Source organism: Sarcophilus harrisii, chromosome 3, assembly GCF_902635505.1.
Source record: "Sarcophilus harrisii chromosome 3, mSarHar1.11, whole genome shotgun sequence".
NCBI classification, from domain to species: Eukaryota; Metazoa; Chordata; class Mammalia; order Dasyuromorphia; family Dasyuridae; genus Sarcophilus; species Sarcophilus harrisii.
The window spans coordinates 159,479,385-159,496,145 of NC_045428.1; the positions used below are offsets into that span (position 1 = coordinate 159,479,385).

The 16,761-nt window shown below is 36.1% G+C and overlaps 1 long non-coding RNA gene across 2 annotated transcripts in view; it reads right to left on the reverse strand.

Annotated features, from left to right (window-relative positions):
* Positions 1–2,013: 2,013 nt before the first annotated feature.
* LOC116422279 overlaps positions 2,014–16,761 on the reverse strand; it is a 40,942-nt gene continuing 26,194 nt past the window's right edge. The window contains exons 3-4 of one of the 2 annotated variants that reach the window (XR_004232850.1): positions 3,965–4,455; positions 2,014–2,321 (exon numbers count right to left, since the gene is read on the reverse strand). This is a non-coding gene — a long non-coding RNA (uncharacterized LOC116422279). Of the gene's footprint in view, positions 2,322–2,592; positions 2,827–3,964; positions 4,456–16,761 lie in introns of those variants that run through there. The other variant, XR_004232851.1, reaches the window with a different exon arrangement.

Genomic DNA, 16,761 nt, shown 5'->3' on the forward strand with positions numbered 1-16,761 from the left:
ATTGAATTACTTGCTGTCTAGGGAAAGGGCTGAGGGGAAGAGAGGGAGAAAAGAATTAGAACACAAAGTTTTTTAAGGGTGAATGTTGAAAACTATTTTTGCATATATTTTGAAAATAAAAAGGTATTTTTTAAAAACAGAGTATGGAATCAACTCCCACTATGAAAGAAACCAAGAAAATCTTTTTTTTCATAGCTTAATTTCCTTTCTCAGTTCAAAATCCCAAATTTAAAGGATTAAAAAAATTTACTATGACCATTTAATTTTCTGACATTATCAAATAAAAGGGGCCGAGATAAACATTTGTATTAAATGTAGAAGGTTGTGATAGAACTTAAAGCTAAAAGCATCTCAGAAAAAGAGAAGGGGAAAGCTGCCAAATGAGTTTTCTCTTACCACCTGTCAACTTCTTTTCAGTCTTGTCTCAGCTATATTCCACTCCTTTGAAACATTTGTCTTTTTTTCATTTCACTCTCCAATATTTACTAACTACTCTGCAGGATTTATTAAATGATTGCTATGTTTCGGGCATTACCAAATACTGTCTTAATCCCTGGAGATATAAAGGTAAGCAAAAACTTTGTAGTAGCCTTCTTCAAGGTCACACTCCAGACATCAAGTAAACACCCCATGCCCTAATATGATGAAAAATAGTCTCAGAGAAGGCAATAGCAGTAGTGGGAAGTGGTAGGGAATCCGAGGGAAAAATCTCCCTCAGAAGGCAAGATTAAAGCTGAATCTTGAAGGAAGTCATGAAGTGAAGAAGAGGATGGAGAGCATTACAAATATAAGATGTAGCCAATGAAAAGATAGAATTGTAAGATGGGATGTTGTGTTTAGAGGAGCAATCACTCAATCAATAAACATTAGACACAATGTGCAAGGAACTGTTTTCATCAATGGGAATTCAAAAAAAAAGGTAAAAGACATTTCCTGCTATGAAGGACCTCAAAATCTAAGGGGAGAGATAGTCTGAAAATAATTATATATAAACCAACTATATACAGAACAAGTTGGAAATGATCAAGCAAGGCTTCCCATGGAAGATGCTGTTTTAGCTGGGGCTTAAAGAAAACCAGAGAAATAAAGAGGCAGAGATGAAGAAAGAAAGCATTCCAGGCAAGAGGCACATTTGGTTAAAATTCTAGAAATGCTAGAAACCAGGAGGCTTTCAAAGAAAATCAGTGTCAGTGGATCACAGAGTATGTAAGAGAGTGTAAGGTATAAGGTTAGAAAGGCAGAAGGAGGTTATAAATGCTTAACTGAGAGATTTTCTATTTGATTCTGAAGACTATAGCCAGCCACTGAAGTTTGTTGGGAAATGACAGATCTAAGCAGATACAAGCAAGGTTGTAAATCTGGGCAACTAAGAAGATGGTGGTGAATTTAAAAAAAAAATGTATGGAAGAGAATGTTTAAGAGAAAGATAATGAGTGTCATCTTAGATATGCTGATTTTGAGAAGTTACTAATATATTTTTGATGAAAAATTGAAGGTCAGGAGAGAGGTAAGATCTGATTTTTAAAAATTAGTGAATCATATGCATAGAGATGACAATTGAATTCATGGAGATTGAAGAGATCACAGAGTGATAGTATGTTCAAAGAAAAAAGAAGGTCCAGGACAATATTTGAGGATCATCCATTGATAGTTTTTTATTGTTATTATTTTATTTATTGTTTATGAAGTTTTATTATTTCTACTCTAGCCATCACAATAATGGCACTATGGCAGAGGGAGGCAGCATTACTCCAGCCTCCTATATCAGATTAGAAACTGAAAGAGACCTTCTTTCTTGCTCCCCAACCTACTGGTCTCTTTATCTGTTATGGCAACCTTCTGACACCCATTATGCCCTGCCCCTGTCCAAATGGTCCTGGCTCCTGCTTAGGCTTGATGTGAGCTATCAGATGATACAAGAGGTTTTTGCCATCACATTAGACACGGACTTATCCCTGAGCCCCTAAAGTAGATCGGAGCACAGTGAGAAAGTGAGCTGCATGTAGAAGAGAGAGAAGTCTGTTTAATTTGATGTTTATTTTTATGGCCATTTCCAAACCAATCAGCAAACAATGCCTCAGTTTCTAAAGAAAAAAAACCCCCAATAACAAAAATAATCCCGTTTTCTTTCAGCTATATTTCTGCCACCAATAACAGATCTTTGATTTTCTATGGTAGGCACATGCATAAACCTACAAGGGATTGCTATGGATAATGCAATTTAGTTAGGGCCCCTTTTACTTACCTTTCTTCCTTCTTCTCAGCTTGTTGTGACATCCTCCAAGCAGTCCAAGCAGACATTTGATACAAGGTGGGCTATACTTTTGGGTGGTAAAATAAGTGTCCTTTTAGCCCATTTTAATTCAGGATGTTAAATATATCTCACTTAATTCAGATAATACAAGTCAATCTACCCAACCCAGAGAATCATGTACTGCTGGATTCTGCTGGGTAAGAATTAAACAATGTGAGATGAAATGAGACCTAAGTAAGAGGCATGTTTTGATCATATAAAACACTGACCAAGCATTTACAAGGCTGTACTCACCAATGCAAGAAGGATCAGAATAAAGCAAATCATAAACTCTCCAAATGGCTTTCCTCCTGCTGTTTGCATATAAATTTGACACTGTGGGGTTTCTATCTTGGTGGAACTAAAAATCTTAATCAGCTTTAAAGGATACTGGTTCTTTAATGGATGATTGTTACACATCAAAATTAAATGAACAATATGCTGTAAAATTCTCCTTTTTACTAAGTGGGGTACAATGATTATAAATACCCAGTTGTAAGCTCCAGATGATGAACAGATAATACCTGGGTTTCCTATAAGAGACACCAAGTTTTTGATTAAAATTAGGATAAATCAGGGCTCATAATTTCGTGCTTTCCTAAGAAGTCAATCATTAAAATCAAGAAGTTATATTAATGATACCAGTTTAAATTCTGACCTCTCTCAGTGAACTTATCTTTTTGTACTCTTACTCCTAACTTTATCTCTTTTCCTTGCCTACCTCTAAACATACAGCCATGGACTGACCCAGTACTCCCTCATATGAACATTTTTTTTATTAAAGCTTTTTATTTTCCAAAACATATGCATGGACAATTCTTCAACATTAGCCCTTGCTAAACCCTGTGTTTCAATCCACCCCCCACTTCTCCCATGCCCTCCCCTAGTTAGCAAGTAGTCCAATATGTGTTAAACATGGTAGAAATATATGGATTTTGAAGAGAATATCTATGTTATGAGAGTTAAACCTGAGAGGGACTTAAGAGTCCAAAGCCTTTGTCCCTATTTTACAAGTATAGTAACAGATACCTAAAGAGATGAAGTATTCTTGGTCAAAGTCACTCATTAATATAGTAGTAAATAGTAAGCCTGGAATCCTTCCCCCAAAATCTTCTGACTTCAAATTGTATTTTTTTCTAATAGTATATTTCATCTGCCTCTTAAAAGAAAGATGTCAGGATTATCCATTTGTAGTTATCTATCTTTATCTCCAGGTTCAGTAATATAGCTAGTACTAACTAGCTTATATAACTTATATAAGACCACTTATATAACCATGGTCTCCTAATAAAATTTATTCCTGTTCCAGAGCTTAATACACTCCCTTCCTAACAACTTGTAGATGCTTTCACCCTCTTCTGTAACCCAGCCTATGTTCCTTGTTGATGATAGGAGCCTCCTGAAATGGCTAACCATGTAAGACTTGTCAGAAAACATTCACTGTAAAAAAGGGAAACTGAGTAGATAATGGTTGGGATGTCATTGATCAGATGGTTTATAATAGCTGCTTCTTAAAAAGAGTGCAGTTGCTTATGACATCATCGCAAGCACGTATCCAAAGTTCTGGTAGTTTTTAAGGTGATTAACTTAGTCTCTCTGCCAAAAGTTTGAGGTTCTGAAAATAGTTCAGTAGTATCTATTAGAGGCAAGGGTTTCAGAGGCAATACTTACTAAACTTTACTTCAGGCAACCTCTGAGGTATTGTGTTGATTGTAATTCCATTTAAATTGTGTGGACTGCTTCATAATCTCATAGGTGGGTTACAGGATAATGCCCAAGTTGGAGATATGCTATCTTCAGAAGACAAAAAAGGATGATGATATTCTGGGTCTCTTAGTGGTAAGTGTAAGATCTCTCATCCTTTTGTGGATATGTCAAAATGCCCCTTCTCTGGACTGAATACCCAAAAGTTGTATGACATCCTTGTTCTTATGAAGTTTGAACTTCTGAATGGACTCCATTCTCTCACTTGACTCTTACTAGGATTATTAACTCAACCACGAGCCCATTTGACAATTCCTTCAGAGCCTTAGACTGTATCTTCATTTGGACCAACCAGGATAAGGGAAGACTGCCAATCCCAGAGGCACCATCAAAGAGAACAACAACCCTTCCAACCAATAATGGAACTTCCAACCAATTGGGGAACTGTTCAAATAGTCCTGAGGAAAAAAACAGAAAAAATAGGCCATATTCTATGAAAAATAAAAAAAAGTAAACTTGTTATGGTTCTCAGTTCTCAGAGGAATGGAGAAAGGACTGGATAAATCAATAAGATACTTTACTGGACAATAGAGATAAAGATTCGTTACAATGATTTGTTACAATAATAAAGTCTCAGACCTCTAGAGGAATGGGTGGGTCCTTTGAATTGTGTCCCTAACGTCATTTGTCAAACACCATATACCACTGACTTTGTGGTCCAGGCAGACTTAGCTGTTTAATGAGAAAATAACCTGCCAGAGGACCCATATCCCAGAGGTCTTGAATGAAGGTAAAAACTATTTTCTTGTTTATGGATATCAGATAGATTTCAATCAAAGCACCTAGAAGAGCTCAAGGAGATAGAAGGGATCATACATAGCAACCAGGCTGACCATAATGAGTAGGAATCAGGATGCCATCTGGTGGTAGGGCTAATCCCAGTGATTAGCAGTATTAGCCAAACAGAGCAGAAGGACAGTTTTTATGATACATCTGTTATTAGGGATGGCAATAACAGTCTATCAAGGAGACAAAAGATAGTCACTGTCAGGCCTAAGGTAATGTGGTCTTATCTAAAACCAGAAAGAGAAATGGGACACTATAGGAAGTCAGGATTTTTCAAAATTACAGTCATTTCATCCCTAAGATCAATAAAATAATAAAATTTTTCTTAGTTCCTGTAATAGATATAGACAATTGAAGCATCTGGTTCCTTGATGACAGAGAGGTTAGCCCAGGAGGCCATGTCAAATTTCTAATCTAGCTTTGTGTCTTTGAAGGGAATTTGGTGAGGGTAGGCAACCTGAGATGGTATTGATTCCCCGGTAGGTAGGGTTATCCTGAGTAAAGGTAGGCCAGGGGCCTTTTTCAGAATGAGCTTTTCCTCTGGGGTTAACTTCTCCTCCACTTCACTCTTGTCATCTTCCTCTGTGTCCACAGACTCAAAACAGGGGCATCTGACTCCCTAACTGAAAGAACTTCTTCCTTCCCCTCCCATGGGCCTCATCTTTATCTTCTGCATGTGGGGTCTTTTCCTGTTTTTTTGTTTTTTTTTTTTTTTTTTTTTGTCCTGATAATTTTCTGAACAAGAATACTTGGGAAAGATTTACTTGGGGGAGATGGAGCCAAGAAGGGGGCAGGAACACACATTTCTTTCTGACCTCTTCCCACAACCCTCAGACTAATTAGCAAATCCAGCTTCTGAATTAGTTCTGGACTGCAGAACCCATTAATATTGGGAGTGTAACAAATTACCAGCAGAAGATAATTTCAAAGATCTTCAGAAAAGGTCTGTTTCAATTGGGCATGGGCAGGACAAGTGCAAACAGGCTGAGCACAGAGCCAGTGCAGGCAGCATAGACCCAGAGCAGTGTGGGAGCTACATGCTTGAAAATCTTAGGGGAAGAATCTACAGCAGTGTTGGCTACTTTGCCCCGTTACAAGCCAGTAGATCAGCAGAGAAGTTATAAAACACCTAACACAAAGACAAAAGGTAGGGGGGTGGAGCCAAGATGGTGGAGAAGGCACATGCGACTTTCTAAACTCTTCTCTTACCCTCTGTATCAATATTATATTGAGCCTCAAAAATAGTCTTGACTGCTACAATTCATAAAGATTAGAAGTATAACAACTCACAAGCAGAAGAAAATCTGCAGTCTCACCAAAAAGGGTTTGTCCCGGGGCCGGGGGGAGGGAGGGGGTGGAGATCAGCGCAGACTGGGAGAGAAATTAGTTTCCGAGGAGAGCCTCAAATCGGAAGTGAGAGCACAGATCGCAGCACAAGCTCGCAGCCCCAACCCACAGTATGGAGCTTTTCCTTGGGGCAGTTGCGAACCTGCATGGCAGGAAGGCACATCCCAGATTAGCCTCTAATCTGGGCAGTGGGGGCTCAGTTTGGGGCTATAGAGCTTTTGCAGGGCCGATTTGTATCAGGCAGAGACTTCAGCTGCTAATACCCACAGCCCCACAAGGGGCTCTGGCCTGGGGCAGTGACACTTTCACCACTTAGTCTCTAGCCTTAGGGCAGTCTATAAACCACACTGCCCAACTGTGCACTTCTATAGCTCAGCCAGTGCCGAATCCACCTCCAGTTGGGGGAAGGGAAAACTCTCTCTCAGAGCACTCCCATACCTCAGAGCCAGAAGATGTTTTACATCTCTCCCTGCTCTGCAGAGGAAGCTGGTAACCCCCTTGCCTAGGAGGCATACCCTAAAGGCTTTAAAACATGAATAAAAAATGAAAAGAACGATTGACAGCTTCTGTGCAGAAAAAGAGCAGGTCAACAAACCTGAAGAGACTAATAGCAAATAGGCACCAGACCCTAACCCTAACCCTAACCCTAACCCCCAAAGGGGAATCTCACCTGTCCCCTTTTACATGATGCTCTCATAGAAGAGACCATTAAAAATCTCAAAAGAGAGTTAGAAGAAAAATGGGGAAAGGAAAGAGAAGCTTTAAGAGAGCAACAACTTCCTGAAATATGAATTGGGAAAGATAAAAAATTCCCAGGAAATGCAGGGAAACAAAGTTTGTGAAGTAAAAAAATCTCTGGAAAGTAAGATTTGTGAACTGGAAAAGACAAAGAACTCACAAGAAAGTAGGATCTGTGAATTGGAAAAAGAAAATAATTCACTAAAAAAAAAAAAAAAAAAAAATTAGTGAAATAGAAAAAAATTCCATAGAGCAAAACAATTCATTTAAAAACTCAATTGAACATATACAGAAAGAAGTAAAGGAAGCTAATGAAGAAAATAATTCTTTAAAAATCAGAACTGAACAAATAGAAACTAATGATTCATTGAGACAGCAAGAATCAGTCAAGCAAAACCAAAAAAATGACAAACTGGAAAAAACCATGAATTATCTACTTGCAAAAACGACAGACTTAGAAAATAGATCTAGGAGAGATAATCTGAGGATTACTGGACTTTCTGAAAATTATGATGAAAAAAAGAGCCTAGATACTATTTTACAGGAAATCATCAAAGAGAACTGCCCAGATGTAATAGAATCAGAAGGTAAAATAGGCATTGAAAGAATTCATCAAACACTTTCTGAAAGAGACCCTAAAATAAAAACCCCAAGGAAGTATTAGGCCAAATTTCAGAACTATCAGATTAAGGAAAAATTTTACAAGCAGCCAAAAACAATTTAAATACCGAGGTGCCACAATAAGGATCACCCAAGATCTGGCTGCCTCTACATTAAAGGATCGAAGGGCTGAATCGATATTCTGAAAGGCAAAAGAACTTGGAATGCAGCCAAGAATAAACTACCCAGCTAGTATGAGCATATTCTTCCAGGGAAGAAGATGGATTTAATGAAACAAATGAATTCCATTTGTTTCTAAGGAAAACCAGAACTAAACAAAAATTTGATCTCCAAACTATAGACTCAAGAGATGCAGAAAAGGTAAAAAGAACTCTTGAGAATTATATTTCTGTTGTGGATATACAAAAAGAATACATGTATAATTTGATTTTACTGATATAACACAAAAAAGGGAAGTAGATATGGAAAAGGGATGATGGCAGAATAAGGTGGGAAGGAGAGATAAAAATAGGGAAACCACATCCCACGAAGGGGCAAAGGAAACTTATCATATCTGAGGGAATTTAGAAAGGGGGAGGAACATTGTGTGAATCTTACTCTCATCAGAGTTGGCTCAAAGAGAAAATAATTGACATTTGTTTTAGAGAAAATTTCCTCGCCTCATTAAAAAAGGGGAGAGGAAAAGGAAAAGAAAAAGAGTAATAAGGGAAGGAAGGGAAAAGATTCAAAGGGGAGGGAGGGATTCTAAAGAGGGTAAAGCGTTGTGATACAAGAGGCACAGTTTAAAAAGGGAAAGAGGGTTGGGGAGGCAAGAAAAGTAAAGCATAATCTGGGGTTATTAGGATGACAGGAAACAGTAATTAGTAATTTAACCGTAAATGTGGAATGGATGAACTCTACCATAAAGAGGAGTCAGATAGCAGACTGATCAAAAAGTCAGAACCCTACAATATAGTTGTTTACAAGAAACACATTTAAAGCAGGGAGATACAACAGAGTTAAAGGTAAAAGGCTGGAGGAAAATCATTATGCTTCTAGGGTGAAATCAAAAAGTTAGGGTAGCCATCCTTATCTCAGATCACAAAAAGCAAAAATTGATCTAATTAAAAGAGATAAGGAAGGAAAGTACATCCTGCTAAAGGGTAGCATAAACAACGAAGCAATAGCAATATTAAACATATATGCAACAAGTGGTATGGCATCCAACTTCCCAAAGGAGAAGTTAAGACAGTTGCAAGAAGAAATAGACAACAAAACTGGAATAGTGGGAGATACCTTGCACTCTCAGAATTAGACAAATCAAACCACAAAACAAATAAGAAAGAAATTAAAGAGGTAAATAGAATATTAGAAAAATTAGGTATGTTAGATCTTTGGAGAAAATTGAATGGAGACAGCAAGGAATATGCTTTCTTCTCAGCAGTTCATGGAACCTATTCAAAAACTGACGATATATTAGGACATAAAGACCTCAAAATTAAATGCAAGAAGGCAGAAATAGTAAATGCTTTCTTTTTAGATCACAATGCAATAAAAACTACATTCAACAAAAAGTTAGGGGGAAATAGACCAAAAAGTAATTGGAAACTAAACAATCTCATCTTAAAGAATGATTGGGTGAAACAGCAAAGTATAACTACAATTTAATTTCACTCAAGATAATGACAATGATGAGACGTCATACCAAAATTTGTGGGATGCAGCCACAGTGGTAATAAGAGGAAATTTTATATCCTTAGAGGCTTACTTGAAAAAAACAGAGAAAGAAAAGAGTAATGAATTGGGCTTGTAACTAAAAGACCAAATTAAAACCCCCCAATCAAATACTAAATTTGAAATTCTAAAATTAAAAGGAGAAATTAAAAAATATTGAAAGTAAAAAAAAAACTATTGAACTAATTAATAAAACTAAGAGTTGGTTCTATGAAAAAGCCAATAAAATAGATAAGCCTTTGGTAAATCTGATTAGAAAAAGGAGGGAGGAAATGAAATTAGTAGTCTTAAAAATGAAAAGGGAGAACTTTCCACCAATGAAGAGGAAATTAGAGAAATAATGAGTTATTTTGCCCAACTTTATACCAATAAATTTGATAATCTAAGTGAAATGGATGACTACCTCCAAAAAAATAGACTTCCCAGACTATAGGGGACTATAGACTATATAGAGGGGGAAGTAAATTGCTTGAATAGTCCCATTTCAGAAAAAGAAATAGAACAGGCAATTAAACAACTCCCTAAGAAAAAATCCCCAGGACCAGATGGATTTACATGTGAATTCTACCAAACATTTAAAGAACAATTGGCCCCAATGCTATATAAATTATTTGAAAAAAAGGGAATGAAGGACTCCTACCAAATTCCTTTTATGACACAGACATGGTACTGATACCTAAACCAGGTAGGTTGAAAACAAAGAAAATTATAGACCAATCTCCCTAATGAAATATGATGCTAAAATCTTAAATAAGATATGAGCAAAAAGACTACAGAAAATCATCTGCAGGATAATACACTATGATCAAGTAGGATTTATACGAGGAATGCAGGGCTGGTTCAATATTAGGAAAACTATCAATATAATTAGCCATATTAATAACCAAATTAACAAAACCATATGATCATCTCAATAGATGCAGAAAAGCATTTGACAAAATCCAACATCGATTCCTATTAAAAACACTTGAGAGTATAGGAATAAATGGACTTTTCCTTAAAATAATCAGCAGCATCTATTTAAAACCATCAGTAAGCATCATATGTAATGGGGACAAACTGCAACCATTCCCAATAAGATCTGGAGTGAAACAAGGTTGCCCACTATCACCGTTACTATTTAATATTGTATTAGAAACGCTAGCTTTGGCAATAAGAGCTGAGAAAGAGATTAAAGGAATAAGAATAGGCAATGAGGAAACCAAATTATCACTCTTTGCTGATGATATGATTCTACTAAACCCCAGAGATTCTACTAAAAAGTCATTAGAAATAATCCACAACTTTAGCAAAGTTGCTGGTTATAAAACAAAACCACATAAGTCATCAGCATTCTTATATATCACTAACAAAATCCAACAGTCAGAGTTACAAAGAGAAATTCCATTTAAAGTAACTACTGATAATATAAAATATTTAGGAATCTATCTGCCAAGGGAAAATCAGAAACTTTATGAGCAAAATTACAGACCACTTTTCACACAAATTAAGTCTGATCTAACCAATTGGAAAAATATGAAAGGCTCTTGGATAGGGCAAGCAAATATAATAAAGATGACAATATTACCTAAACTAATCTATTTATTTAGCACTATATCAATCAGACTCTCAAAAAACTATTTAAATGACCTAGAAAAAATAACAACAAAATTCATATGGAAAAACAAAAGGTCAAGAATTTCAAGGGAATTAATGAAAAAAAAATCAAATGAAGGTGGCTTAGCTGTACCAGATCTAAAATTATATTATAGAGCAGCAGTTACCAAAACCATTTGGTATGGCTAAGGAATCGATTAGTTGATCAGTGGAATAGGTTAGGTTCAAGGGACAAAACAGTCAACAACTATAGCAACCTAGTCTTTGATAAACCCAAAGACCCCAGCTTTTGGGATAAGAACTTACTGTTTGACAAAAATTGCTGGGAAAATTGGAAACTAATATGGCAGAAACTAGGCATTGATGCACACTTCACACCATACACCAAGATAAGGTTAAAATGGGTTCATGACCTAGGCATAAAGAATGAAATTATTAATAAATTAGAGGAACACAGGATAGTTTACCTCTCAGACCTGTGGAAGGGGAAGGACTTTGACCAAAGAAGAACTAGAGATCATTACTGATCACAAAATAGAAAATTTCGACTATACCAAACTGAAAAGTTTTTGTACAAACAAAACTAATGCAGACAAGGTTCTGATAAAGGCCTCATTTCCAAAATATATAGAGAATTAACTCTAATTTATAAAAAATCAAGCCATTCTCCAACTGAAAAATGGTCAAAGGATGTGAACAGACAATTCTCAGATGAAGAAATTGAAACTATTTCTAGGCATATGAAAAGATGCTCCAAGTCATTATTAATCAGAGAAATGCAAATTAAGACAACTCTAAGATACCACTACACACCTGTCAGGTTGGCTAAGATGACAGGAAAAAATAATGATGATTGTTGGAGGGGATGCCGGAAAACTGGGACATTGATACATTGTTGCTGGAGTTGTGAACGAATCCAACCATTCTGGAGAGCAGTTTGGAACTATGCCCAAAAAGTTATCAAACTGTGCATACCCTTTGATCCAGCAGTGTTACTACTGGGCTTATATCCCAAAGAGATCATAAAGAAGGGAAAGGGACCTGTATGTGCATGAATGTTTGTGGCAGCCCTCTTTGTAGTAGCTAGAAACTGGAAACTGAGTGGATACCCATCAGTTGGAGAATGGCTGAATAAATTGTGATATATGAATATTATGGAATATTATTGCTCTGTAAGAAATGACCAACAGGAAGATTTCAGAAAGGCCTGGAGAAATTTACATGAACTGATGCTGAGTGAAACAAGCAGGGCCAAGAGATCATTATATACTTCAACAACAATACTATATGATGACCAATTCTGATGGACTTGGCCATCCTCAGCAATGTGATCAACCAAATCATTTCCAATGGAGCAGTAATGAACTGAACCAGCTATACTCAGCAAAAGAACTCTGCGAGATGACTAAGAACCATTACATTGAATTCCCAATCCCCATATTTTTGCCCCCCTGCATTTTTGATTCCCTTCACAGGCTAATTGTACAATATTTCAGAGTCTGATTCTTTTTGTACAGCAAAATAATGGTTTGGTCATGTATCCTTATTGTGTATCTAATTTATATTTTAATATATTTAACACTACTGGTCATCTTGCCATCTGGGGGAGAGGGTGGAGGAAAGAGGGGAAAAATTGGAACAAGAGGTTTGGCAATTGTCAATGCTGTAAAGTTACCCATACATATAACCTGTAAATAAAAGGCTATTAAATAATTAAACAAACAAACAAACACAAAAGGTAAATAGCAAACTCTGAAACACCAGAATTTTGTGCGACCTGACCATGGCTACCCAGCACCAGAAGCCATTGCTTTTAGAGGAAGCTCATACAGTCTCCCTTGCTCTAAAAGCAGATGTCAAGTTTAAAAAAAATAATTAAAAAAGCAAAAAGATAATTTTATGGTGAAAGAAAAGAACAGATTTCAAACCTTGAAAAGACTAAAAGCAGATCGGCTCCATATGAAGCCCCAAAGAATGGTATAAATTGATCCCCATCACACAAGGCTATCCTAGAAGAAATTTACAAAGATCTTAAAAGAAAACTTAAAGAAAAATGGGGAGAGGAAATGAGAATTTTACAAGAGGGTTTGGAAAAGGAAATACAAAAATTATCTGAAGAAAATTCCTTACAAAATAACCTTAATGAAATGGAAAAGGCATATAACTCCTTAAAAATAGATTTGACAAAATGAAAAAAGAAAACAACTGCCTGAAAAACAGAATTTGTGAAATAGAAAAAGAAAATAACTACTTAAAAAACAGAATTTGTGAAATGGGAAAAAAATCCATAGAACAAATCAACTCATTTAAAAATTCACTTGGACAAATACAAAAAAGAATTTTAAAAAGTAAATGAAGAAAATAATTCTTTAAAAATCAGAACTGAACAAATGGAAATGAATGACTCAATGAGACATCAAGAATCAGTTAAGCAAAATTTAAAAAAAATGAAAACAATAGAAGAAAATGTAAAATGCCTACTTGGGAAAACAACTTACCTGGAAAAAAGATGTAGGAGAGACAATCTAAGGAGTATTGGACCTACTGAAAATCATGATGGAAAAAAAGAGCCTAGACATTATTTTTCAGGAAATCATCAAAGAGAACAACTTCTCTGGGGTCTTGGAATCAAAGAGTAAAATATCCATTGAAAGAATTCACCAAACACTCCCTGAAAGAGACCCTAAACTTAAACCTCCAAGGAATGTCATGGCTAAATTTCAGAACTATTGGACCAAGGGAAAAAATATTGCAAACATCTAGAAAGTAGCAATTCAAATATCAAGGAGCCAAACTAAGGATAATCCAGGAATTAGCAGTTTCCACCTTAAAGGTTCGAAAGACCTAGAATCTGAAATTCCAAAAAGTAAAGGAGCTTAGAATATAGCCAAGAATAAACCATCCCGCTAAACAGAGCATTGTCTTTTAGGGACAAAGATGGACATTCAACAAAACAAAACCAAAACAAATTCCATTTCTTTCTGATGAAAAGACCAGAGCAGAATAAAAAATTTGACTTCAAAATATAGACTCAAGAGAAGCATAAAAAGATAAAAGAAAAGAATTCTTTAGAATTTATCTTTATAATGGGTATATCTGGAGAGTGCATATATAATTTGACTTTACTGTTATAATATAAAAAAGAAACTAGACGTGGAAAGAGGATTGTATTGGAAAAGGGGGAAAGTGGAAGTAAAATTAGGGAAATTATATCTCACAAAGAGGCAAAGAAAACCTATTTTAATTGAGGGAAAGAAGGGAAAGGGATGAACATTGTGTGAATCTTACTCTCATCAGATTTGGCTCAAAGAGAGAATATTAGACATATTTGGTTTCACAGAGAAACTTCTCTCACCTTATAGGAAAGTGGGAGAAGAAAGGCGTAGGTTAAATAGAAGGGAAAACAGAAATAGTAGGGGAAAGGTAAAAGAAAGGGGAAGGGACTCTCAAGAGGAAGGGCTGCTTGAGGCAAGTGGTGCTCATAAGTAAAATACTGGGGAGGAGGGAAAGAGGAAAAGGAAAGAGAAAAGTATAATTTGGGGTAAATAACAGTGGTAAATACAGAATTAGTAGTTTTAACAGTAAATGTGAATAGGGTGAACTCTTCATAAAACAGAAGTGAATAGCAGACTGGACTAAAGCCAGAATCCTACAGTATGTTGTTTACAATAAACACGTTTAAAGCAGAGTGATACATACACAGTAAAAGTAAAAGGCTGGAGCAGAATTTATTATGCTTCAGGTGAAGTTAAAAAAGGAATAGCCATCCTGATCTCAGATCAAGCAAAAACAAAAATTGATATAATTTAAAGAGATAAGGAAGGAAATTTTATCTTCCTAAAGGATACCATAGATAATGAAACAGTATCAATACTAAACATATATGCATCAAGTCATATAGCATCTAAATTCCTAAAGGAAAAGTGAAGAAAACTGCAAGAAGAAAAAGGCAAGAATAGCCATCTTGATCTCATTGTCATAAATCAGGGTGAAATCAATAACTTCCTTATGACCCTAATTATATCAATATGAATTAAGGTCATCATATGAAGGTTGAAGTAGTCTGTTTTAAGGAAGGATCTGGTGGAAAATATTTCTTTTCACATAATAATTGGTGGTGATGGATTTTTTAGCCCAGTCAGTGACAGGGAATACTATTGGGATTATACTAGTTTTCCTCAATGGCAACAAAGGATATATTGTTTGCTACTAGTAGTCTTCCACTGTTTTTCATATAGGCAGAGGCACATCAGTGAATTGGGGTCTGATCCAACTTATCTACGTATCAGTAACTACTGGACAGAAGGAAACCAGCCATGATTATTGGTTCCAGTAGAGGGAATGGGAGTATCAGTCCTACAATTCTTGAAACTAAAAGGATCCAGAATGACCTAGGATTCAACAAACTGATATCTCTTAATTGTAGACTATGACTTCAATAATGATCAGAAGAACCCAGGGCATTGTATCCTGGGTCTCCTTTAGGATTATACTCATTCTTGGGCAATCCAATGGACTAGATCAGATGAATTTATGACTATATAGTCCTCTTAAGTCAAGAGATTTAAACTTGAGGAGAGAACCCTGTAACTTTCCTCCCATTTTGGAGAAGTTTTGTCACTGGGTGGACAGGGGTATCTCTGCTCTCAGTACTCAGGAAGTCTCTATAGCTCACATTGTCAGGTAAGTACAATTTCAGGATTTCCCCTTCCAATCCCCCAAGTATAGCTACAGTACTATGGTTCCCTGACACATCACTCTCCTCCCCTAATTCCTCAGCTTTACCATTTGGTATTTTAGGTTTTTCTCTGGAGTTCTGGAGATGTAGGACCCTGCAGTATATACAGACAGAGCTATTTCTGTCTCCCAATACTCTGGAAGTATAGATGAGGAAATCGAATCCCAGAGATGAGACTTATCTATGACCACATAGTTGGTATATCTATTATGTGCATGCTGGTGCTTCAGTTCCCTTTTCCATATGGGAATACTTAAATACATTCTAACTCAACTTTCTCAAATAGCAAGTAAGATTAATGGCTACATTGTGGGAAGCCTTTTACATCCTTTACTTGCTGCTATGCAACATTTATTTTTTATTGCAATATGAAACAATTCCAATTCCCTAAGGTTGAACAATTTAAACAGTTGATAGTCATTCACAGTGAAATGCAAAAGGCAGTTAAAGTAATTTCTACCAAAGGTGGTAAAATTATTTGATTTGTGATTTTATTTTTGTAGCTTTTTGGTAATGATGCAAAAGAAATAAACATACACAATGAACAAAAAAGACCATAAGGTTAAATGCAGATAATTTTAAAAGAACTAAATCAATTCTTAGTAGTTCATTGGATAAGATTGCAGTCCTTCCAATAAGAATTGTAGTTGAACTCATTTGGATCAGAAAGTCTGTGAACCTGCTGAAGATATTAGCTCCAAGAAAAACACTCAACTTTGGAAACGAGCTAACACTTTGGTAAATCTGCCAAGATTTTCAATTCAACTGCCAGAGTTTTGATGTTCAGAAGAACACAGCGGAATTGCTAACATGCATACTGCATAAATGACTATTCATTAACTGAATGCTTGAGCTTAGATGTGACTGCTTTCTTTGGCTGACTAATATATCAAGCATGGTACTTGTTCTGTACTCAGAAAAACTTTCCCCATTACCATAGTAACCTCTTACATGTTGGCGGAAGCTGATGTCATTCAAGGTATTATTCATTCCTAGTGAATTGATGCTCGGAGTGCTAACAAGTCCCAGGGAGATAAAAAAGAACTAAGTATACATTCTGGTTAAACATGACTTAACCCTTCCACCCCTGGGAGTCCCCAGATACATACTTTCCCTGTCTCTGTAGCACTGCTGAGATAAAGGTTACAATGTCATATTGACTTTG